Source organism: Nicotiana attenuata, unplaced genomic scaffold (genome assembly GCF_001879085.1).
Source record: "Nicotiana attenuata strain UT unplaced genomic scaffold, NIATTr2, whole genome shotgun sequence".
NCBI lineage: Eukaryota > Viridiplantae > Streptophyta > Magnoliopsida > Solanales > Solanaceae > Nicotiana > Nicotiana attenuata.
This window is the reverse complement of record NW_017671877.1, coordinates 50,575-75,142: the sequence shown is the minus strand read 5'-3', so window position 1 is coordinate 75,142 and position 24,568 is coordinate 50,575. Positions and strand designations below refer to the sequence as shown.

Below are 24,568 nucleotides of genomic sequence, written 5' to 3'. Positions count from 1 at the left end.
ACCTTCTAACTAATAAGTCAACGTTCGGTTGACTTTTCCAAACCAAACCTTCCTTAAAGATACTAAGTGTCTCATTTTCTATCCAAACCAATTCAATTCAACTCTAACTCACCCGTTGCTGATAATAAAAAATGAAAGAGCAATAAATGGGGGAAGCGGGGCTGTAATACATGAGACGACGGGTTGGATCGTCACAATCCCGGTCCCGATACTTTACGAAGTTTCATCCAGACACTTGTAATTTTTAAAATACATTATTTTAAACCCCTCTGGCCTCGCGTGTTCTTCAAACACACGATGTGGATGACACATCATAGTCCACATCAGATTTTAAATGACACATCATTATTTTTTAATTTAATTTTAAAAATTTAATTTTTTCCTTTTTTCGCTCCTCCCCCACCCTTGACCACCTATGTCTATTTTTTAGAGCAGAAATAACACCACGATTTACCGCCTTTACCGGCGGAAGCACCACGGTGGACAACTAAAACCCACAATTTTCCAACTTTCCATTGTCCATCTCCCTTTCAGAAAATTTTACCACCGAAACTCCTCATCATTGGACAGATTTCAGTCCAAATTTTTTTCCAGAAATAGTGGTCGAAAAAATGCAGGTGCCTTCGTAATAGACATTCAAGAGGCGTGATGTAGCCGATAAAAAGGAATCCATATGCCCACATTCTACATTGTACACCTCAAAAACATTCAATGGACATAGATCTAATTCATCTCAAAAACATTAATGGTGGTTGTCCTTCAAAAAAGATTTATTATTTTTTCTCAAATATTGACCGAAGGTTTGTGAAATTGGGAAATCCGGGAATAACGGGAGAAAGTGAAAAGAAAAATGGAGGGGGGGGATAACAGGAAAGGATAAGAAAGAGAAAAGAAAAATAGAAAATGGGTGGGAAAGAACGGGAAAGGGGAAGGGAAGAAAGAGAAAAAGAAATGGGGGAGGGGATGAGGGAAAGAAGAAAGAACATGGTTTTTAATTTTTTCTTATATTATTCTTTTATTCTTTTACTTTTACTTATTCTTTTTATTTTTTCTTCTTATTATAATCATTTTTAGTTTAACTTTTTTATACTTACTGTCGTTATACACGTGAAATTCACGTATTTTGTCCAACTCAGCCATGAAGTTGCCACATATGTTTGGTCAACGGTCAGAGGGGTTTACAATAATGTGTTTTGAAAATTACAAGTGTCTGGATGAAACTTCGTAGAGTACCGGGACCGGGATGACAAAGCGGGACAAATAGAAATGTTTATTAGGCTATTCTGCCTTAAAACTGAGTTGATCTTCTTAATCTTCTTTTCTTAATTTTGTTTTGCAGTATCTAATTTATTAAGTGTAGTTCAATATTTTCTGATAATAGATTATATAAATCATGCTTATCAAACATTGAGTGTAATTGCATGCATCTTTTAACGTAGAAACTATAAATTATGCTCATCGAATTATCTCCAAGAATATTACTTATAAGTAGTGATGATAGAAAAGGCCCTGGTTAATCAATAATTTAATAGGAGTAACTCAATTAAAAACATATAACTTTGCTACTGTAAAAGAATGTGCACAGACTTACTTCCAAAAAAAATTTGCATACGCTATTTAAAAAGGTAACACAATATAAAACACGGATTAATAAGTACCACATCACACATGGTAACTAGTCTTTAAAACTAATTAAAAATACTCAAATAAACAAGCTCACTAGACTAAGTTTAAGTGTTACTTTTTAATGTTTAAAACCCAAAAACAGTAAACCACATCCGATCCATCATATAAGACTCCTTCCATGCACTCACACTTGCACCATTGTTACCATCTGTACACAAATAGAAAAAACCAATTAGAAAGCTTTAATTTCCCAACAAAGGCCACATCCTAATACACATATGAATTTATTAAAGTATGAAAGATATTACTTATAGTATGTAGTAGGCCAAGTAACAGATCATGACTCCATAGGCTATCACACTTCATATGGTAGAGATAAATAAAACAACATAGTTTCTCCTCAGTTTTAACCCAGCTCTAGATTCCACAATGGTTCTGAACCGGTCTATCACAGAAGTTGCAGAACTTCAAGGTCCAAGATGACGTTGACTTTATTGAGAAACCTCCTAAGACGTGTTGCTTCTCGTCTTGTCTCCGATTCAAAAATGACTGATGCCTTATTAGATATAGCCCTTTTTGATCGTCCAAATCATTGATGCAAGGATGCATTGTGTTAAATTGATATACATCACAGAAGTGGTTGCATAGAAGGCAGCAACATTTGACACGGCAAATTCAATGAGAGCATCACAAAGGATTACTGTGTTCTGAAAATATATTCCTACTCCAGAAAACATGAATCCAACACCAATTTGGCTTCTGAATGAGCTAAAAATCTCGTCTGTGCGTTTCAACAAATCCATAATAGCCGGATATAGCTTGGTATGGTCTCTTTTGAGAGCAACCAAAGCAGAAACATTTGAACGGAAGTCTTTAGGAAGATAAGGAGTACCTAAAATATAAAAGGAAGATGAGAAGAAGTATCAAACTCAATAGTGGTATTCAGAAGAAGCTAATGGTCGAGCTCCAAGAAATTAGTTGAAAAACAAATAGCTATTTACCTTGCTAAAGGAAGGTTCAGCTTTACACATTCGAAGCACTTCAGGATTAACCGCTCTGCTATATGAATGAGATTTTCTCTATGGGGCCATTATATTTATTTGATAAAAGGAAAGTTAAATAATTTCCTTATTTGTCTTTCCACATCCGTCTCTCAATAAAATTGTGTTCATATATCTCATCTTTTACTTTTAAATTTAAGTTTTTGGCATAATGACTTCCTGACCACTTAAACTTGTAGAACTTTTAAAAGCCGATACATGAACTTGCACTTTTCCCATTTGAACACTCCAACTTGATGCAATAAATACTAATAAACACATTTGACCATTGACTATGTCTATGTGGAAGCGGCACAACTGACATGGCTAAATTGTGTGCAAATCACGCTACAAAGTTGCGTGAATATTATTAGTTCTATTAAAAAAGAAAAAAGAGACCTTTCCCTTTCCCCTTCTCTTTTCCCTTCGTCTTCCCTACCAAACTCCCCCTCCCCTTTCTCCCTCCCCCTTCTATTCTACCATAGCCACTTCTAGCAAAACATAGAACACAACCCAAACAAAGGAAAAAGCTCAGAACTTTAGCACACCCCCAACGCACTCCCGTAACTCCTTTCAAGATATCAACACCAAACTCCAATAACCATCGGAAGTAAAGGTGATGTCAAGAACAACAACATTACCAATCAGAGGAGACCCAGATTTCTTTGTCTTCATGGGTTTCGAACCAGTGGCCATATTCTTAAGAAACAAGTCTTTGGCAAATGGCCAACTCAAGTTGTAGAAAAATTGGATCTTGTTTTTGTTGATGCACCTTTTCCTTGTCAAGGCAAATCTGAAGTTGAGGGTATTTTTGATCCTCCTTATTACGAATGGTTCCAATTCAACAAGGTCGTTTATTTTATTTTCTTTCTTGCTCTTTACAGTTGCAGGTTTAAGAATTCCTATATTTTACTTTCAATGAAAATGAAAACTTCTTTACTTAATTGTGATTGAATTTTTATATGGAATTTATGGAGTATCAGAATTTTGATAAAGTCTTGCATATATCAGAATTCGATTGAACTTAGTCTCCATTATCGGAGCTTATGTTTATAGTCTCCATTATCAGAGCTTTTGTTTACGGTTCGTGCCTGGGAGGTGAAGAATAAAAGAAGGGAAAGAGAAGAAAGAATAAAAATTTAATAAATTAATTTTGGAAAAGGACAGGGCCCACAAATTGGGACCTTGAACATACAGATGTCAACAAAATGTGAATGAATTGATGATGTATGGCTACATAAAATATTAAATTAAATCCATGTCAATAGCAATTGAACAACACGCACCATCACAAGTGTTTATTAGTAGCCATTTTTTCAAGTAAATGTGTTCAAATGGGAAACTCAAGAGTTTATATATCGGCTTTACAAACTGATGCAAGTTTAAGTGGCCAGGAAGCCATTTCGTAAAAGTTTTTCTTTCATTTGTTTTCTAATATTTCAAAAGAACATCAAATCAACAAGGCAATATTTCAAAAAATATCAAATCAACACGGCTAAGTGGTCTTAAAAGGCATCTTAAGTTCTACACGGAACCCAGAAAAATCAAGAAAAGACTCATAGGACACATTCAGATCGACCCATTTCTCAAAGTAAAATTAATGTAAGATGAATAAAACTAGGAGGAAGATAAAGAAAAAAAGAAAAAAGTCTGAAAAGAGACATATCTTATATAAGAAAATACTGTGTTAATATATTCTAAACAATGGAAAGATGGTTTTTTTTTATGCTTCCCCATAGTTAAAAAATAATGAAAAGACATTACATAAAGAGAAGCAATGAAAAGACTTTGCATATAAAAGCTAAGCAGCATGGGGAAGGTAATAGTACCGAAGAGAAAGACATTTGTATATAGTATGAAATAAAATTGTTGAATGAAAAGCAAAACAAATTTATTGAAAGACTTTACATAGAAAAGCTAAGCAACTGGGGAAGATGTGTAGTAGGCGAAGTAACAGATCATGACTCCATAGGCAATCACACTTCCTATGGTAGAGACAAACAAAATACCATAGTTTCTCCTCAATTTTAACGAGCTCGAGATTCCACAATGGCTCTGGAACAGAAGTTGCAGAAGCTTCAAGGTCCAATATGACGTTGACTTCATTAAGAACCCTCCTAAGATGTGCTGCTTTTCGTCTTGTTGTATTGGAAAAAAAAAAAAAAGTTGAATTTATATTGAAGATAACGTGGCGCGACACGTGGACTGGACAAATGGTTAAAGCGTAACAATTGAGAAAAAGGTACGGGAGATGACAGGTACGGGAAGAGGAAGTGAAATAGGCACGAGAAGCAGTTTAGACACGAATCTCGTACCAATTCAAGTCATTTAAAGCCAGTGGGTCGAAAGGCATTGAAGACATGGATCTGAAGACAAAAAGGAGTCCAAATTCAGTATTAAATACCTGATACGTTAGAAAATTGGTATTTAATAGGAATGATTGTGTAACGGCTCATTTAATGTCATTTATTGTCCATAATTGTCTCATTAAAGCTTAGGTTTCATTCCTTTACCTAGAATCAACTATAAAAGCAGGAAGTTGTATTGGGAAAAAGGGCATCATGGACATCATACTGAAATAAAAACTTGTTTACTGCTTTATTATTATTCTCAGAAAGCCTATTATTATTTTTTGGTCTCTTGATTATCAGTAACCCGATTTTTCATCTCAAATTCTAGCTTATTCAAAGTATTATTTCTTTGGTGAAACAAATTGGTTCCGTTACCGGGAATCTGATAATCTATTCTTTTTAAGTTACATTCTATCTGTTGTTATCATCATGTCACACGACAATAATAACAGTGAAAACACCTTGGGAAACCGTGAAAATCAAATGCATCAAGATCAAGGAAATTTGCAGAACTTTAACGCGGTTCCTTCCCTTCAAAATTCACCACGTCAATCTCGTGAAGGCACTCCTAAATCACATGCTGATGAGCAAGAGCAATCAGAACATTTTGAGGGACCAGAAGAAGCTCTGCAAAGAATAATTGATGCACGGGTTAGCCAAGCTCTTCAAGCGCTAGTTAGCCGGTTACCTGCTGCGCCGTCCACACCTTCGCCTAATAACAATACGCTGGAGAATCCTCGTTCTGGCCTTGTGAATTCAAACGAAGGAACCCCCATTGAACTACGAGAAATGAATCCAGATTCTTTCATTAAGGCGCACTCAGGAGCACAAAAGGTTGAAAAAAGAATGGAGGACATCTTTAAAATCAATCAAGGGGATACAGAGTTGCTCAGAGATTTTGTTGATAGGTTCCAACGTGAACGAATGACTTTACCCCGCGTACCAGATAATTGAGCTGCAATAGCTTTTGCGAGCAATCTAAATGTTAAAAGTTCTGAAGCCACGAGAAGACTTAAAGAAAGCCTTCGAGAGTTCCCTGCAACCACGTGGAATGATGTGTATAACAGGTACAGTACGAAGTTGCGAATCGAAGAAGATACCGTGCCTCGATTTCAACATGAAGAAAGAAGCAGTTCAAGGAGATCTGAAACTGAAAAAAGATCAGGTAAAAACAGGTACGATCCTTATATGAGTCCTGTAGGAAAAGATTCACGAACAAAACAGGATAATCAACGATATGATCAAAAATCAAGAAACAGGGAGTCAGGCTCCTCATCGAGGTTTGCGAATGATCGAAACATACGCGGGGCACGAGATAATGATGGAAGTTNTACAATCTCCTCTGATGGTAGGGATTGTAAGTACGGTCACTACTGTAGGATAAGTATCAGTTTTTTCTAAACCAGCAACTTGCTTTTGAAGAGATTGCCTATCACTTACAAAAGATAAATCATTTGGTACGATTTCATCAACTAAAGGTTCTCGAGAAGAATCAGGAATTTCTTTACCTTTAGAAGAAGGAGTTTTCAGAATAGAACTCCTAGAAGAAGAACCAGAAGAGCCGCCTCGAGTAGATTCTAACCCTGTACGAAGTCTGCCTCCTCTGTCTCTTCTATGTCTAACAGGAGCATTGGGAAATTTGTCTAAAATTGGAACTCTTTTAGGGTTAGGGTTTGGAGACGCCATTGTTGGGCAAAGATGAATCGAAGGAGAGCAAAAGTAAGAAAGGAAAATGTTTGCTAAAGATTTATGGAGAAGAAGACAAAGGAAGAAAAGGTTAAGTATGTATATGATGACAACCGTCAAACTTAGAAGAGTAATGATGGAAAGTCTATAATAAAGGCAACTATCACTTCGTGAATAGTGGGAGTAACGAAGCCTTGAAAAAGGGTGCAAAATAGCAGAATCAATCAAAAGGTGACACATGGACAGAACATTAAATGGAAAAGACAATTGAGACGTCAATATTGTCATACGCATTAATTGTGGCAAAAATTCCTTTTTTATGAAGATCCACTTCCCAATTATTTAATTGATAAATAAATGGAAAGTGGGGGGACTATCTGTATTGGGAAAAAAAAAGTTGGATTTATATTGAAGATAACGTGGCGCGACACGTGGACTGGACAAATGGTCAAAGCGTAACAATTGAGAAAAAGGTACGGGAGATGACAGTTACGGGAAGAGGAAGTGAAATAGGCACGAGAAGCAGTTTAGACACGAATCTCGTACCAATTCAAGTCATTTAAAGCCAGTGGGTCGAAAGGCATTGAAGACATGGATCTGAAGACAAAAAGGAGTCCAAATTCAGTATTAAATACCTGATACGTTAGAAAATTGGTATTTAATAGGAATGATTGTGTAACGGCTCATTTAGTGTCATTTATTGTCCATAATTGTCTCATTAAAGCTTAGGTTTCATTCCTTTACCTAGAATCAACTATAAAAGGAGGAAGTTGTATTGGGAAAAAGGGCATCATGGACATCTTACTGAAATAAAAACTTGTTTACTGTTTTATTATTATTCTCAGAAAGCCTATTATTATCTTTTGGTCTCTTGATTATCAGTAACCCGATTTTTCATCTCAAATTCTAGCTTTATCCAAAGTATTATTTCTTTGGTGAAACACTTGTCTACGATTCAAAAGTGACTGATTCCTTAACAGTTATAGCCCTTTTAAGATCGTCCATCTCATTGTGAGGCTGCATTGTGTGGAAGTTTATTCGGTTGTGTGTTTTACTAAAATACTTATGATATTGATATATCAAAAATTGAATTTTACAAAAACCACTAAATTAGGTTGCTTTTGTATTTGGGAAACACTTGCTCCCTTGTATGGAGGTGGTAATGGAGAAGAAAAATTGAACTTGATACATCTAAAAGTTTCAGTTTCGTTAGCCTTATAAGAAAAGTGACTCGGTACTGCATTCTATAGGAATGTGTAAACTATGGCACATTAAGAGATTATTAATTTTGTTTCATATTACTTCTATCTGCTAATAGTAATTACTCCAAATTAAAGGGGACCGTAGTATATGCTTTTCACTCTTTAGGGGTATATGTCTTAGAAACTTTGGACAAAGTTGACTCTTTAAGGGAACTGTATATGTGTTAAGAAGGGTTACCGTGTATAATTGAAGGTAAACATAGATAACATACCAACCTACAGTAGTTATGTACATCAGACCTTTTCCCAAATTTCCTTGATTGTGCAATAATATTTTTGGGTCAAAATTTGAGCTTGAAATACTTGTTAAAAAAATAAATCATCAAATAGCTCGATCTGCATCGACAATTACAAGTTAAAACTATGTTGGTGAGAGGTAGCAGATATATATGGAATTAGTCGAGATGTGCGCAAGCTGGCCCGGACACCACAATTATCCAAAAAAAAAAACAACAAAATTAATTATGCTTGAGATAGTGCCAAATAAATTAACAATGCCACATCATTAACACTTACAACATGAACTCAGAATGTTGATCTTATGTTCTCAAGAGAGTGGCTCAGAGAAAATTGGGTACAGAGTATATAAAACGGTCGTGATCAACTGGGATAGGGCATAACATCGTAAAGCATTTAACATTATCTAAAGATTAAGAATTTTTCGAATTCCAGTTCAAAAAATCTAGTAACACATCGAACCTCCACTCATTACGGCTTAACCATGTATTCATGTATATTATAGCGTCTGTAAATATAAAGGGATATTAGGGATACATCATACATATTTACTTCATTCAAAAGTCTACTCAGGATATCAATGACGAGACAATCAGGAAAACGTCCAAAAATTTCAGCAAGTTCCTCATCACCTCTACATATTTTAATAAATAGCGAACCCAAGAGTCTGTGAAGCATTGAAGTGCCATGACCTAGGTATATACCTACAAAGTAGAAAAACAACCGGTTGTAATATATCATTAAAGATGGGTACTATAATAGTTATTCAAGAAACTCAAAATCATAAAACATGGACATGATTCAAACTTTAGGTAAATACATATTATAAGTGTTAATAATTGATATGAACTGCATCAATTGCACAACTGCGGGAGTAGTACATAGAGCTTGAGTAGTAGTACGAGAATAAGTAGTTAAGTCAGTTATATAGTTTGAGAACTAGCAGTTTAGTCCCTAAAGCATTTTCACTTTGGCCCAGTTAGTCTTATATTTCTTTTATTTTAGTCTCCATCTCAGTCACGTTATATGTACTGCACTTTACCCATTTGAGGATTATGAATGAGAATACTTAGAGTTCCTTTCCCTTTTCTTTAAGATTGCTAGCTTAGTTCTCGTTATATTCCTTGCAAGTTAATAGATTATATCAGTGGTATCAGAGCATTTTCCTATACTGTGGGAGCTCGCCATGTCCGAAGAAATCAAGGAAGTGCTTAATCGACTAGATCGAGTAGCTATTGAGGTTGCTAACGTGAACCTTCGACAAAATCAGATGGAATCGGCGAATGAACAAGAATTTCGTGAACTGAAGGAGACTATCATGGCGAGTCAAAACTCCGGTAAGGGCAAGGAAGCCAGCTCGACTGTGGTAAATCGAGCTGATTTATATTCTCCCACTGACGGACCACAGGACCTGATAGGTCTCAATGATCCCATCTCATTTTCCCCATTAAGTCCAAACCCTATTGTGAACAGATAAATGGGAGTTCAATTGCTTGGTGTTCAAAACCCAGCTAATGTGTCACGATCCAAATTCCACTAAAGGTCGTGATGGCGCTGGACACCACTGTCAGGCAAGCCAACCCAAAATACTTAATTTAAATTCTCATTTTAATACTCTTGAAAACCATGACTTTCCTTCAAATTTACCCAAAAAAAAAAAACAATCGCTTCAATTCAAATTAAATGATAAGCAATTAATACAAAATACTTCATAACCATCCCAGAAACCGGTGTCACAAGTGCATGAGCAATTCTAAGAAAAATTGAATAAAGTACAACAGCTGTCCGGAATACAAATTGGACAGAAAAAAAAATAAAATCCTGAGAGACTATACTAGTTGCGGGTCGCCTCGAGAAAATACAGCTCACCTAGTCTCCGTGTCAACCATGCTGCTACGCCCACTAGGCCACTAGAGGTGCATGAGCCTGTGCAACAAAAATGCACAGAAGTGTAGTATGAGTACAAAAACAACGTGTACTCAGTAAGTATCCCGCCTAATCTCGAAAAAGTAGAGATGAGATGGTAACTTCGACACTTACAAAGGTCCAGTAATAATATTATTAATGCGATGATTCACGGATTTGTTAAGAACAACAGTAAAATTCAAATGAGTCACTAAACAAGTGAAAGATCCTTTTTATTTAAAGTTTTCGGATTCACAATCCATTAATTAACAATTATCTCAAGTTGGGGAGAGTAGATATTAGTATCAACAAATATCAAGGCAAGCAATACAAGCATGCGCAACTCATGCCGAGGTCGTACGGCCCGATCCAACAATATTTAAACTGTGCACTGCCGGAGGGTCGAATGACGCGAACCATAGATGCATCTATTTAATCTACCGAGGCGTTCAACCCGTTCCACAACAGATAAACACATTCAAATAGTCAAGTCAATAACTCATCAAGGAGTAATTATTCAGAAAAAGGCAAGTTTCTCTTTTAAAAGTCAAGAATTGATATCTACTCTATTAGAAATTCATTTACACGTTCAACATGTTCAAGCATTTTTAAATTTGTCAACAAAGTTGCATTTATTACAAGTAAGCATGCTTCTGGGTCCTAGACTACCCGGACTTAAGCATAATAGTAGCTACGCACGGACTCTCGTCACCTCGTGCGTACGTAGCCCCCGCAAATAGGAGCACATAACCAATTAACTCACCTATGGGACAATTCCTCTTACAAGGTTAGAAAGGAGACTCACCTCGCTCCGAAGATCCATAACCGACATTCCACGCCCTTCCGAAGACTCGAATGATAATCCAAAACTACACAATAATTACGCAAATCCATTAATATATGCTCAATTACTCATTACAATCCAATTTATAACAATTCCTAACCACGATCGAAAAGTTGACAAAAATGCCCTCGGGCCCACGTGCCCGGATTCCGAAATTTTTTAAAGATAAAGTTTACCCATGAACTCACGAACTCAAATATACGATTTTCTCTTAGTTCCATACCCAAAATCGTGGTCAAATTCCAAGAATATAAATTTCTAGGTATTTACATGCTAAAATCCATACATAATCAATGTATTTAACTCAAGATAGGTGGGATTAACTTACCTCCAAGTTGCTAGGTGGAAGTCCCTCTCAAAAAGCTCTAAAAATCGCCCCAAAGAAGAGAAAAATGGGTGAAATGAACTCAACCCCGCTTTTTAGAACATTCTGCCCAGCGACTTCCGCACCTGCGGACTCCTCACCGCTTCTGCGCTTGCGTAGATGCAGCCAAAACCCCGCATCTGTGTCCTTCCCTTGGCTGCCCCAGCCCGCTTCTGCACCGCACTGACCGCATCTGCAATCACGCAGGTGGGGTAATTCCTTCGCACCTGCGGCCTCTGCTCCCTTCACATCTAACCGCTTCTGCGGTTCATTTCTTCGCTTCTGCGGGGCTGCTTCTGCGGTGAACCCTCCGCAGAAGCGGTTATAGCAGCAACCAGGCCCCTTCAACTCATCCTTCAAGCTCCAATTCGATCTGTTTACCACCCGGAATCCATCTGAGGCCCCCGGGACCCCAACCAATCATACCAACCAGTCCCAAAACATGTTACGGACTTGCTTGAGGCCTCAAATCATATCAAACAACGCTGAAATCATGAATCGACCTCCAATCCAAGCTTTATGAACTTTAGAATTTCAAACTTCTACCTTCGATGTTTAAACCTATCAAATCACGTCCGATTGACTTCAAATTTTGCACATAAGTCATATTCGACATTATGCACCTACTCTAACTTTCAGAATCGGATTCCGACCCCTATATCAAAAAGTCCACCTCCGGTCAAACTTCTCAAAAACCTTCAAATTTCTATCTTTAGCCAAATGACCCCAAAATGACCCACGGGCATCCGAATTCACTTCCGATCGCGCTCCCAACTCCAGAATCACCATACGGAGCTACTCCCAAACTCGGAATCCCAAACGGACATCAATAACACTGAAATGCACTTCAACCCAAACTTATGAGATTTTCTCCAAAATGCTAACTTCCACAATAGGCGCCAAAACGCTTCAGGGTCATCCAAAACCCGATCCGGGCATACGCCCAAGTCCGACATCATCATACGAACCTGCTGGAACCTTCAAATCCCGATTCCGGTGTCGTTTACTCTGAAATCCAGTCCTAGTCAATTCTCTCAACTTAAAGCTTCCGAAATGAGAATTTCCTCTCCAAGTCCACTCCGAACTTCCCGAAATTTAAATTCCGACCACGCGTACAAGTCATAATGCCTGAATTGAAGCTGCTCATGGCCTCGAACTGCTGAACGACGCGCTAGGGCTCAAAACGACCGATCGGGTCGTTACATCCTCTCCCACTTAAACATACGTTCGTCCTCGAACGTGCTAGGAACTGTGCTGGGGTTGTCTGGAATCATTGCTTAATACCTCGTGCACCTACCCGTGCTACCACAACTCAGTTGGGCACATCAGCTCAATCAAATCTAAAGATAACCTCTTTCATTTAGGCAAATAAGCCTTGGAGCCCAGTTTCAACATCCGAAATTTCTCTGCCAGGCATGCTTTCGACATATGAACACCGTATCAATAACTACACGTAACACCAAAACATGACTGCGTATCTTAGCTGAATTTACACCTTGCACCACTTTACTCACAGGACCACGATAGCATTCTATGATCGAACAAATCGAAATTCCACAAATCTGATGCTCCCATTGCACCTCATGACCCACATAGGTCTTGCTCTAACTCTTACAATACCGCCAAGACGGAAGAGGTGTGTAGAAATTCATAACCAACTGGCGAACCAACGATTCATCAAGCCTATACTCCTGACAAGAACCATCACCTCATTCTGAACCAAATAATGGTATTTGCTCCTTAATATACTTCATGTAATCCGATCGCACTGATCCTAGATCCAGTAACCTTATCTTACTCTGTACGAACTGCTCAGGCAGCAAGTCACCCCTGACATGACCAAAAGTCTCATATGATGCTACAACGTGCCAATAGGCTACCAACTCAAACGCGATACATAAGGAAAATGAACTCTGGAAGGGACTACTCAAACCACGCAACTAATATGAACCTCCCTCAGAAAATGGAGAAACAAAACACATAGAATAGAATATAAGGGACTGTAATTATCATCACACTGTTGCGGCATGCAACCCAATCCGCACATAAAACTCACATAAGGAGATACACATTGAGCTAAATTGCTCATTACAACAAGATAAAGAGTATCGGTCACAAGCACGCTAAGTGCATAATACCATCCCCGAGGGGACATATAGTGCCATAAGCCAACAAACCCAAGTACAACTGAGGTGCGATATATGTTCTGAAACTAAAGAGCCGTACTGCTCAAATAACACCATCGCTATACGAAACCTCAACACATAAGAAATTACCAAGCCATTTCGCAACTCACACGGCACAATATAGCATTACATGAAATAGCCGACAACGAATTAACACCTAACGTCCGAATACTCCTCTATAATGAGGGCTACGCTGAAATGAACACATCTTGCCTAATACAGAGCCCATATCCACATTTAAATCCATCCATAGGCTCAAGCTGATTCTGATCGCGCCGAACTAGGATAATAACCTTTCAAAGGTCCATAAATACTCCCCTTGCTCCTCATAACGCATAAGGACAACCATCATAACCGGAGTAATCCTCCAGAGTCCACAACCCAATCAACCGTGTGCCCTCCAGGCATCAATTCTTAATTTAACGACATCACTACAATTTCATACTTGATTTAACTCTTCAATCAATCAAGTGGCTACATGCCACACTAATACAACATTTCCGTAGGCACGCTCCCACAACCTTCCGTAGCAGATAACAGATCTGTACATCCAACTCATCGGCCGCGCTAACGCTAAAAAGCGATCAAGAATTCTTAAGCTGGATGCAAAGTCCCTTTTTCACAAACACCGATCTCAGGTGACGCTGAAGACATACCAACTTACTATAAACATCGAAACTACTTTCCTTCTCATCCGAGCTCGTGACATTCTCATCAACACCGAACTGTAACCTTGATCCTTACTTCAAATTCCATACCACTCACTGCACCCAACACGCCAATATACGATCGAACACGATTTTCATCATAACTCCGGAACCAATAATAGTTTAACACTTCATCATATAAAAACTTTTCACTTAACTCACTTTAGGAGAACCATAGCAACACACAGGTAAATTCTCATAACCTTAGAATACGCCAAATCTCTAAGTAGTGGTCTAAGCCACCATAGCCCTTCTGGGACCCGCCTACACATGACAGGCCATAACAATAGAATACTTCTGAATAACATCAATTACGGCGGCCGACAAGCCTCACATGAAACGCCACAAATCACTTGCATAACTTGATCGCGCTGAAGGAATCGATCACTGCCACCAATATGCCAATTCAACTATGGCTAATCAATCTATCTTCTTCCAATTTATCCTCGATTGCCTTTGAAATAATAATAACTCCATTCAACACATAACACATTCCATCCGCACTCATCTCGAGTGACCTTGAATCACGAGACCATGCTGTCTCAAATCCCACGAATCATTTCATACCTCCCAAAGGCTACACTGCAAATCAAAACATCATAAAACATTCTGGGCACCTTCTCATAAGCTTCTACAAGGCTTGATTCTTAACTGTATCTATAGGCTCGAAGCCATTATGCACCACACTTTACCCCTTTGAATCCACTAGGACCGTTATTGAGAGCCACCCGCTCTGACTTGGCCCCGAATATAATCAACTCCATAAATCTTCTAGCATATGAATACCCTCTCGGCGAAGCACCCGGCAGAATCACTTCCCTTGAAACCCACATCTATACAAGGCATACATCCTGAATCCTTCCCTAAGTCTAAATATGGGCCAATAAGGCCAACCATAGCACACCTTTAACAATTCTTTTGCTCAATTTACCACTTATGTTCCTTTCCTGTAGCTGAAATAACCCATCAATATGCTAATAATCAGAAACCTCGCAAGTAGTTAACCAGGCAATCCTTAATCATAGGCGGTGGGACTCTCCCACTTAGCCTGAAGCCACTATAACACAAATTCTGGAATTCACCTGGATCCTTTATCTCTTGTTGACATAACCTTGCGCAATCAACCGCCAAGATTCTCGGAATCTTTCTATAAAAGCCTCTTGTCATACTCTGAATCATCAACCACGTTTACACGATCGATCTCCTTGCTGTATAGCCAATAGAATTTCCACAGAAGCTTCGCCAACCATGAAACCGTCGATCCGCTAACTAGAGATAATCCACCTGTGGGATTTACGTGCCAACGTCTTCCAAAGCTGCTACACGGGGTGCAAACACCACGACATTAATGACCCATCTTGAGTCCAAGCTCACTCTCTAGCTGCACAAGTCCATTCACCCCTCGTGGACATCAATTAAGTGCGGGGCAACATCCTTGCAATTCAAAGTTAGGTTGTATCCTTCTCCATTTCTAGCAGCTCCTTTCCATTATATCAAATCTCCTGCCGCCTAATAGCCCATACTCCAAATTAATCCGTAGGCCCAAATCACCAATCACTAAAATTCCCAAATCACTCCAAACTCTCCCACTTTGGCGAAACTCACCCCTTTGGTCGACTACTCGACCTTTGCTTCTTATACCTGGACTTCTAGAAATTTTAACCACCGCCTGACACTCCCCACATGTCCTTCCTCATCCTTTGCTGCTCAGTTGTTGCCTTAAATAAAATCTATCTTTATGGCACTTGGACCCACAATTGCTGCTAACTTTAAACCTTTCCGAAGATCATCTTCCTCGAACTGTCGACATTAGAAACACTGATTCAATCCTGAACTACCGCACCCCGCGGTATCTGACAGCCGCATCTTCAATACTATTTCACAATATCTTACCCCAAAGGCGTATTGTAGAAGATCATAACACCGGCGAACCGAGTACGTTCAATTAGGACAACGACACTTCATCATAGGAGAAAACTTCACCATGCTTGCAAATACCAAGTCTCGTTACTCCATCAGCCCACATCTGACCATTCTTAGTCCGATTGCCCTTCCCCTGCCGGGAATAAAATATCGAACCTCTAGATCGTGCACTGAGTAAACCTCCCTTCAAGTCATTCACTGCCCCGACACGTAGGCAAATATCCTACCATCATATCCATACTGCGGAACAGTCGTTCATAGCATCATGGCAATTTGTGCCTAGCCTCAGGGCTCTTAGAAGCACCGGTACTGAGCCGAAATGGCAGAATATCCTTTCACAAGGCAGCGATAATAGCCCAGACAACTATGCAGGGAGAAACATCCCGCGCAACATCGGTAGTACCATTACAATTCTTCAATTCTCGATTTATAACAGGCGGTTCGCGTCGTGTAGGATTGAGTAGGAAGAAAATAGGGGCATAAGCCTCAAGAAATCAAATCGTACGATGAGGAATCAAGAAGGGAAGCACTCCTAACAGTCCTGCAGCCTCCCAAAGATAAGTACAGATGTCTCTGTACCGATCCGCGAGACTCTACTAGACTTGCTCATGGCTCGTGAGACCTACGGGAACCTAGTGCTTTGATACCATGTTGTCACGATCCAAATTCCACTAAAGGTCGTGATGGCGCTGGACACCACTGTCAGGCAAGCCAACCCAAAATACTTAATTTAAATTCTCATTTTAATACTCTTGAAAACCATGACTTTCCTTCAAATTTACCCAAAAAAAAAACAATCGCTTCAATTCAAATTAAATGATAAGCAATTAATACAAAATACTTCATAACCATCCCAGAAACCGGTGTCACAAGTGCATGAGCAATTCTAAGAAAAATTGAATAAAGTACAACAGCTGTCCGGAATACAAATTGGACAGAAAAAAAATAAAATCCTGAGAGACTATACTAGCTGCGGGTCGCCTCGAGAAAATACAGCTCACCTAGTCTCCGTGTCAACCATGCTGCTACGCCCACTAGGCCACTAGAGGTGCATGAGCCTGTGCAACAAAAATGCACAGAAGTGTAGTATGAGTACAAAAACAACGTGTACTCAGTAAGTATCCCGCCTAATCTCGAAGAAGTAGAGACGAGATGGTAACTTCGACACTTACAAAGGTCCAGTAATAATATTATTAATGCGATGATTCACGGATTTGTTAAGAACAACAGTAAAATTCAAATGAGTCACTAAACAAGTGAAAGATCCTTTTTATTTAAAGTTTTCGGATTCACAATCCATTAATTAACAATTATCTCAAGTTGGGGAGAGTAGATATTAGTATCAACAAATATCAAGGCAAGCAATACAAGCATGCGCAACTCATGCCGAGGTCGTACGGCCCGATCCAACAATATTTAAACTGTGCACTGCCGGAGGGTCGAATGACGCGAACCATAGATGCATCTATTTAATCTACCGAGGCGTTCAACCCGTTCCACAACAGATAAACACATTCAAATAGTCAAGTCAATAACTCATCAAGGAGTAATTATTCAGAAAAAGGCAAGTTTCTATTTTAAAAGTCAAGAATTGATATCTAGTCTATTAGAAATTCATTTACACGTTCAACATGTTCAAGCATTTTTATATTTGTCAACAAGGTTGCATTTATTACAAGTAAGCATGCTTCTAGGTCCTAGACTACCCAGACTTAAGCATAATAGCAGCTACGCACAGACTCTCGTCACCTCGTGCGTACGTAGCCCCCGCAAATAGGAGCACATTACCAATTAACTCACCTATGGGGACAATTACCTCTTACAAGGTTAGAAAGGAGACTCACCTCGCTCCGAAGATCCATAACCGGCATTCCACGCCCTTCCGAAGACTCGAATCGATGCTAAATGCTCCAAAGCTAGCCAATAATTACGCAAATCCATTAATATATGCTCAATTACTCATTACAATCCAATTTATAACAATTCCTAACCCCGATCGAAAAGTTGACAAAAACGCCCATGGGCCCACGCGCCCGGATTTTGAAACTTTTCGAAGATAAAGTTTACCCATGAACTCACGAACTCAAATATACGATTTTCTCTTAATTCCATACCCAAAATCGTGGTCAAATTCCAAGAATATAAATTTCTAGGTCTCCCACGAAAACCCCAAATTTCTACCAATTTACATGCTAAAATCCATACATTATCAATGTATTTAACTCAAGATAGGTGGGATTAACTTACCTCCAAGTTGCTAGGTGGAAGTCCCTCTCAAAAAGCTCCAAAAATCGCCCCAAAGAAGAGAAAAATGGGTGAAATGAACTCAACCCCGCTTTTTAAAACATTCTGCCCAGCGACTTCCGCACCTGCGGACTCCTCACCGCTTCTGCGCTTGCGCAGATGCGGCCAAAACCCCGCATCTGTGTCCTTCCTTTGGCTACCCCAGCCCGCTTCTGCGCCGCACTGACCGCATCTGCGATCACGCAAGTGCGGTAATTCCTTTGCACCTGCGGCCTCTGCTCCCTTCACATCTAACCGCTTCTGCGGTTCATTTCTTCACTTCTGCGGGGCCGCTTCTGCGGTGAACCCTCCGCAGAAGCGGTTATAGCAGCAACCAGACCCCTTCAACTCATCCTTCAAGCTCCTGTTCGATGCGTTAACCACCCGGAATCCACCCGAGGTCCCGGGACCCTAACCAATCATACCAACCAGTCCCAAAATACGTTACAGACTTGCTCGAGGCCTCAAATCATATCAAACAACGCTGAAATCATGAATCGACCTCCAACCAAGCTTTATGAACTTTAGAATTTCAAACTTCTACCTTCGATGTTTAAACCTATCAAATCAAGTCCGATTGACTTCAAATTTTGCACACAAGTCATATTCGACATTACGGACCTACTCCAACTTTATTCCGACCCCGATACCAAAAAGTCCACCTCCGGTCAAACTTCTCAAAAACCTTCAAATTTCTATCTTTAGCTAAATGACCCCAAAATGACCCACGGGCATCCGAATTCACTTCCGGTCGCGCTCCCAACTCCAGAATCGGAATCCCGGACAGACATCAATAACACTGAAATGCACTTCAACCCAAAGTTATGAGATTTCCTCCAAAATGCTAACTTCCACAATAGGCTCCAAAATGCTCCTGGGTCATCCAAAACCCGATTCGAGCATACGCCCAAGTCCGAAATCATCATACGAACCTACTGGAACCTTTAGATCTCGATTCCGATGTTGTTTACTCTGAAATCCAATCCTAGTCAATTCTCTCAACTTAAAGCTTCCGAAATGAGAATTTCCTCTCCAAGTCCACTCCGAACTTCCCGAAATCTAAATTTCAACCATGTGTACAAGTCATAATGCTTGAATTGAAGCTACTCATGGCCTCAAACTGCTGAACGGCGCGCTAGGGCTCAAAACGACCGGTCGGGTCGTTACATAATGGCTAAAATTTTAACTCCCCAATTACTCAAATTCCTAATACTTCTCAAATTCCTGCCTCCCAGTCCCAAATTCTGCCTTCTACCTCTAACCCATATACCCCAACTGCTCGTAACCCAAATTCCAGCCAAAATTTCAGTTTCTCAACTTCAACCATTCAAGCTATTGTCTCTCATGTTGCTACTGCAGCTCACAACCAACCTGCCCCATACCATAGTTTACCCACTCCTATAACACACCACAGCCAGGTGAGCTTAGCACCCATTCCTCAATTTTACTCTCAGATGACAGGAGCTAATGGCCAAATTTCCTGCTCCTTTACCCACCCCAGTTACACACCTATATTTTAGAATTCCATACCCCCAAATCTGGGCCCTATCACGCCTGTATCACCTGTTTACCTACCATACCAATACACCACCACAACTCACAACCAACAACCACGTTCCATTCTAAGACAATATAGAATTGGGTTCCCTAGGTTCAATGGGAATGGGTTCCAAGATTGGTGGTACCAAATTGAACAGTTCTTTGCAATGGATGAGATCCCTCACTATGAGAAAGTGAAAGTGACTTCTATGCACCTAGATGATTTGGGAGGAGTATATTTGGGCACTATCAGATAGGTTTGGGGTAGAATTTGATGACCCTATGAGTGAGTTAGTTAAACTGAAGCAAACTGGAGGGGTGGTTGAATTTCAGGAGTTATTTGATAGATCTATGACTAGGCTAAATCTGGAGCCCGGTTATGTTATCAACATATTTTTAGAGGGGCTGGAACCTGAATTAGGGGATGCTGTCAGGATTCTCAAACCTTACTCCTTACCTCAAGCCTATCATTTGGCTCAGTTACAGGAGTCAATCTTTATTAAACAATCCAAAGCTTGGAAAACCTCATTTTACAGTCATCTAATATCTTCAATAGAACCCATGCTGCATCACAGCAACCCATCTATGCCAAACCTGTAACGACACATGTTAACCAAAACATGTCCAGAATACAGTCCTTGATAGGACTAAGAGGAGGAGACTCACCCCTGCAGAATTGAGTGAGAAGAGAGCTAAGGGGTTGTGCTATGTTAGTGATGAAAACTTTGAGCCTGGCCATGTGTGTAAAGCCAAGGCTCAGTTATACCTTCTGGAGTTAGAGGAAGCGGAGACAATGGTGGAAACTGAGGAAGAGCTGTTTAACATGGAAGAGGTTGCAGAGACGTGTGAGATCTCAATCCATGCTATTCATGGCACCACAGGTTACAAGATACTAAGATTCCCTGGTTACTGTCAACAGAGGCCACTCAATATCCTTATTGATACATGATCAACTCATAACTTCATTGACAAGGATTTGGTGACTAAAATGGGCAGGAAGGTGGATTCATGTGAATTACTTGATGCTAATTTCGCTGATGAAAACACAGTGCCAATCTCAGGAGTGTGCAAGGGAATTGAGTGGTTGTTGCAAGGATGTGTGTTTAGAGCAGACTTTTTGTTGCTTCCTTTGGGAACTTGTGATATAGTGTTGGGGGTCCAGTGGTTAAGTGATTTGGGCGACATTTTGTTCAATTTTAAGAAATTGACTATGCAATTCGAATATGAAGGGAAGATGTTACACTTGCAAGGGATTCGGCCCAAACAACAGATGGTGGAGTCAGATGCCTTGCAGAAAATACAAAGGGAAGGTGCCCAACTATTTATGATTAAGGTTACAAAGAATGCCCCAGAGAAGCACAAGGAGGAATAGGAGCAGCTTCCAGGCACTGAACCTGTTGAGATTCAGTAGGTGTTGCAGGAGTTTAAGGCAGTTTTCAGTGAACCAAAGGGGTTGCCCCCTTTCAGGGAACCTTTTGATCATCACATTCCACTCAAAGAAGGGTCTAATCCAGTAAATGCAAGGCCCTACGGTATTCTCCAGTGCAAAAAGATGTTATTGAAAAAATGGTGCATGAATTACAATCCTAGGGCTTAATACGACACAGTAGTAGTCCATTTGCGTCTCCAGTTGTATTGGTAGGGAAGAAGGATGGCAGTTGGAGATTATGTGTGGATTACAGAGCTTTAAACCAGATTACAATTAAAGACAAGTACCCTATACCGATCATTGAGGCATTGTTGGACAAATTTGGGGGTTCACAAGTGTATTCTAAGATTGATCTTCGATCGGGCTATCACCAAATTAGGATGGCACCCTCAGACATTCACAAGACAGCTTTTAGGACCCATTCCGGTCATTACGAGTATTGGTGATGCCATTTGTCTTAACCAATGCTCTCTCTAGTTTTCAAGACTTGATGAACCATATAACATTTGAGGAAGTTTATCTTAGTGTTCTTTGATGATATACTGGTTTTAGCAAGACTATGCAGGATCATGTGGTTCACTTAAAGGAGACCTTCAGATTGTTGATGCATCATCATCTCTTTGCTAGGAAATCTAAATGTCATTTTGCTACAACAAGTGTGGAGTATCTGGGACATTATATCTCTGCCAAGGGGGTCTCTACTGACCCTAAGAAGATCCATGCAGTACAAGAGTGGCCAACCCCTTCTATCAAGCAATTAAGAGGCTTATTGGGGTTAGCTGGGTATTACAGGAGATTCATTAGGGGTTATGGGCAGATTAGCAAGCCCTTGACTGATTTGTTGAAGAGAGATTTTTCCAAGTGGAATGAGACGTCAAGTACAACGTTTCAGTCATTGAAAAATGCTCTAATTACTGCACCAGTGTTAGCTCTGCCACATTTAAGCTTGATATTTACAGTCGAAACTGATGTGTGTGATATGGGAATTAGAGTTGTGATTATGCAGAAGGGCCAACCTATTGCATATCTAAGTAAAGGGTTATCTCAACAACACCAAGCTATGTCTGTGTATGACAAAGAGTTGCTAGCATTGGTAATGGCTGTCACAAGATGGGGTCAGTATTTAACAGGTAGACATTTTTTTGTTAAAACATACCAGAAGGCCTTAAAATTCCTACTTGAGCAAAAGTTGCACAGAGGAGCACAATTGAAGTGGGTGACTAAACTCATGCAGTATGACTTTGACATTGAATATAAGAAGGGTAAGGAGAATAAAGCTGCAGATGCTGTATCGAGGATTCTTGGAAATTGCTGCTCTCTCACTATCCACCGTGAGAACTGACCTACTACAGGCCATCATGAACAGCTAGAGTACATATCCTGAGTTACAAGAGTTAATGCACTGATTGGGTATTCTCAAACAAGAAGTGAAGGGGTATTCTCTCATTAATCAGCAATTGCGAAAGAATGGGAGACTAGTGGTTGGGTCGAACGCAATGCTTAGGAAGGAGATACTTCAACTGTGGCATGAATCAGTTACTGGTGGTCATTCTGGAATCGACCACACATACAGGAAGATTGCTGCTCTGTTTTACTGGAGAGGGATTAAGGAAGATGTGGAGAACTATGTTAAAAAATGCGATGTGTGCCAAAAAAGCAAGTATAACCACTCTGCATCTCCAGGCCTATTGAAGCCACTACAAATCCCAGCTCTAGCATGGAGTAGCATTAGCATGGATTTTATCGAGGGGTTGCCTAAGTCCAATAGGAAAGAAGTCATTTGGGTAGTGGTGGATAGATTGACAAAATATGCTCATTTCGTAGCAGTTAAACATCCTTATTCTGCAATAGACATTGCCAAGTTGTTCATGGAAAATATCTTTAAGCTTCATGGAATTCCTAAAGATATTGTGAGTGACAAGGACCCAATCTTCACGAGCAAATTGTGGCAGGAATTGTTTGCTACCCAAGGAGTGACCTTAAACACTTCTACTGCTTACCACCCACAATCCGATGGTCAAGCTGAGGTTATCAATAGGTGTTTGGAGACTTATTTGCGATGCTATTGCTCTGACTCACCTGCAGATTGGGGGCATTATTTGATCTTTGTAGAATGGTGGTATAACACCACCTTTCACACATCCACTCAGACCACACCATATGAAGCCTTGTGTGGCCAGCCTCCACCTTTACACTTGCCTTATATTCAAGGAGATTCAGGGGTACCAGAAGTGGATAAAAGCTTGACAACAAGGGAGCTCAAGTTGCAGCTACTTAAGTTCCATCTGTCCAGGTCTCAACAGAGGATGGTCGACCAAGCCAACAGGAAAAGATCTGACCAACAGTTTAAGGTTGGAGAGTTGGTATATCATAAGATTCAATCCTACAGGCAGATGACTTTATCTAGCAGACACTTCACCAAACTCTCCTCCAAGTATTATGGCCCATACCAGATCCTTCAGAAGGTAGGCAATGTGTCACGACCCAGATTTTCCACCCTCGGGAGTCGTGACGGCGCCTACTCGTAGAAGCTAGGCAAGCCACGAAATTTAGAAATCTTTAACCTTTTCATTTTTAACACTTTTAACTACTTGTAACAACAGGTGATCAACATTTAAATAATAGCGTAAGATGAAATTAAGCGGAAGACTTAGATAAATATAATACCAAAATCGATACGAACAACCAACATATGTCTCTACCCAGAAACCGGTGTCACAACATTCACGGACTGTCTATGATTACTACATACAAATGTCTGAAAGAAAGAAACTTAGTCTGTCTCGGATACAAATGATAACAGAACATAATAGTAGATAGAAGAGACGCCGGGCCTGCGGACGCCTGCAGGACTACCTCGGGATCTCTGTGGACTGAAGGCTGGCTCCCAAACTACTGCTGCTGTCCCAATACTGCTCCTGTATCTGCACAGAGTGCAGAGTGTAGCATCAGCACAACCAACCCCATGTGTTGGTAAGTGCCTGGCCTAACCCCGGCGAGGTAGTGACGATGCTAGGACCAGACTCCGGATAAACCTGTGCAGTTATATATATATACAGCGGAAAATAAACTAGAACAAATAATTTAAAGCTGGGAAGGGGAAACATGCTTCGGGGAATAATAGATAAAACAGAATCTCAAGAGAATTATCAAGAAACCAAAAAAAATTCAACTTCTATCAAGGAT

At 39.9% G+C, this 24,568-nt stretch overlaps 1 long non-coding RNA gene across 1 annotated transcript; it reads right to left on the bottom strand.

Annotated features, from left to right (window-relative positions):
• Nucleotides 1-1,755: 1,755 nt before the first annotated feature.
• Nucleotides 1,756-2,706, bottom strand: LOC109210679. The gene is made up of 3 exons (XR_002065593.1): nt 2,628-2,706; nt 1,935-2,518; nt 1,756-1,834 (listed from the first exon to the last, which is right to left on the bottom strand). It is a non-coding gene; the product is annotated as an uncharacterized LOC109210679 (long non-coding RNA).
• Nucleotides 2,707-24,568: the final 21,862 nt, after the last annotated feature.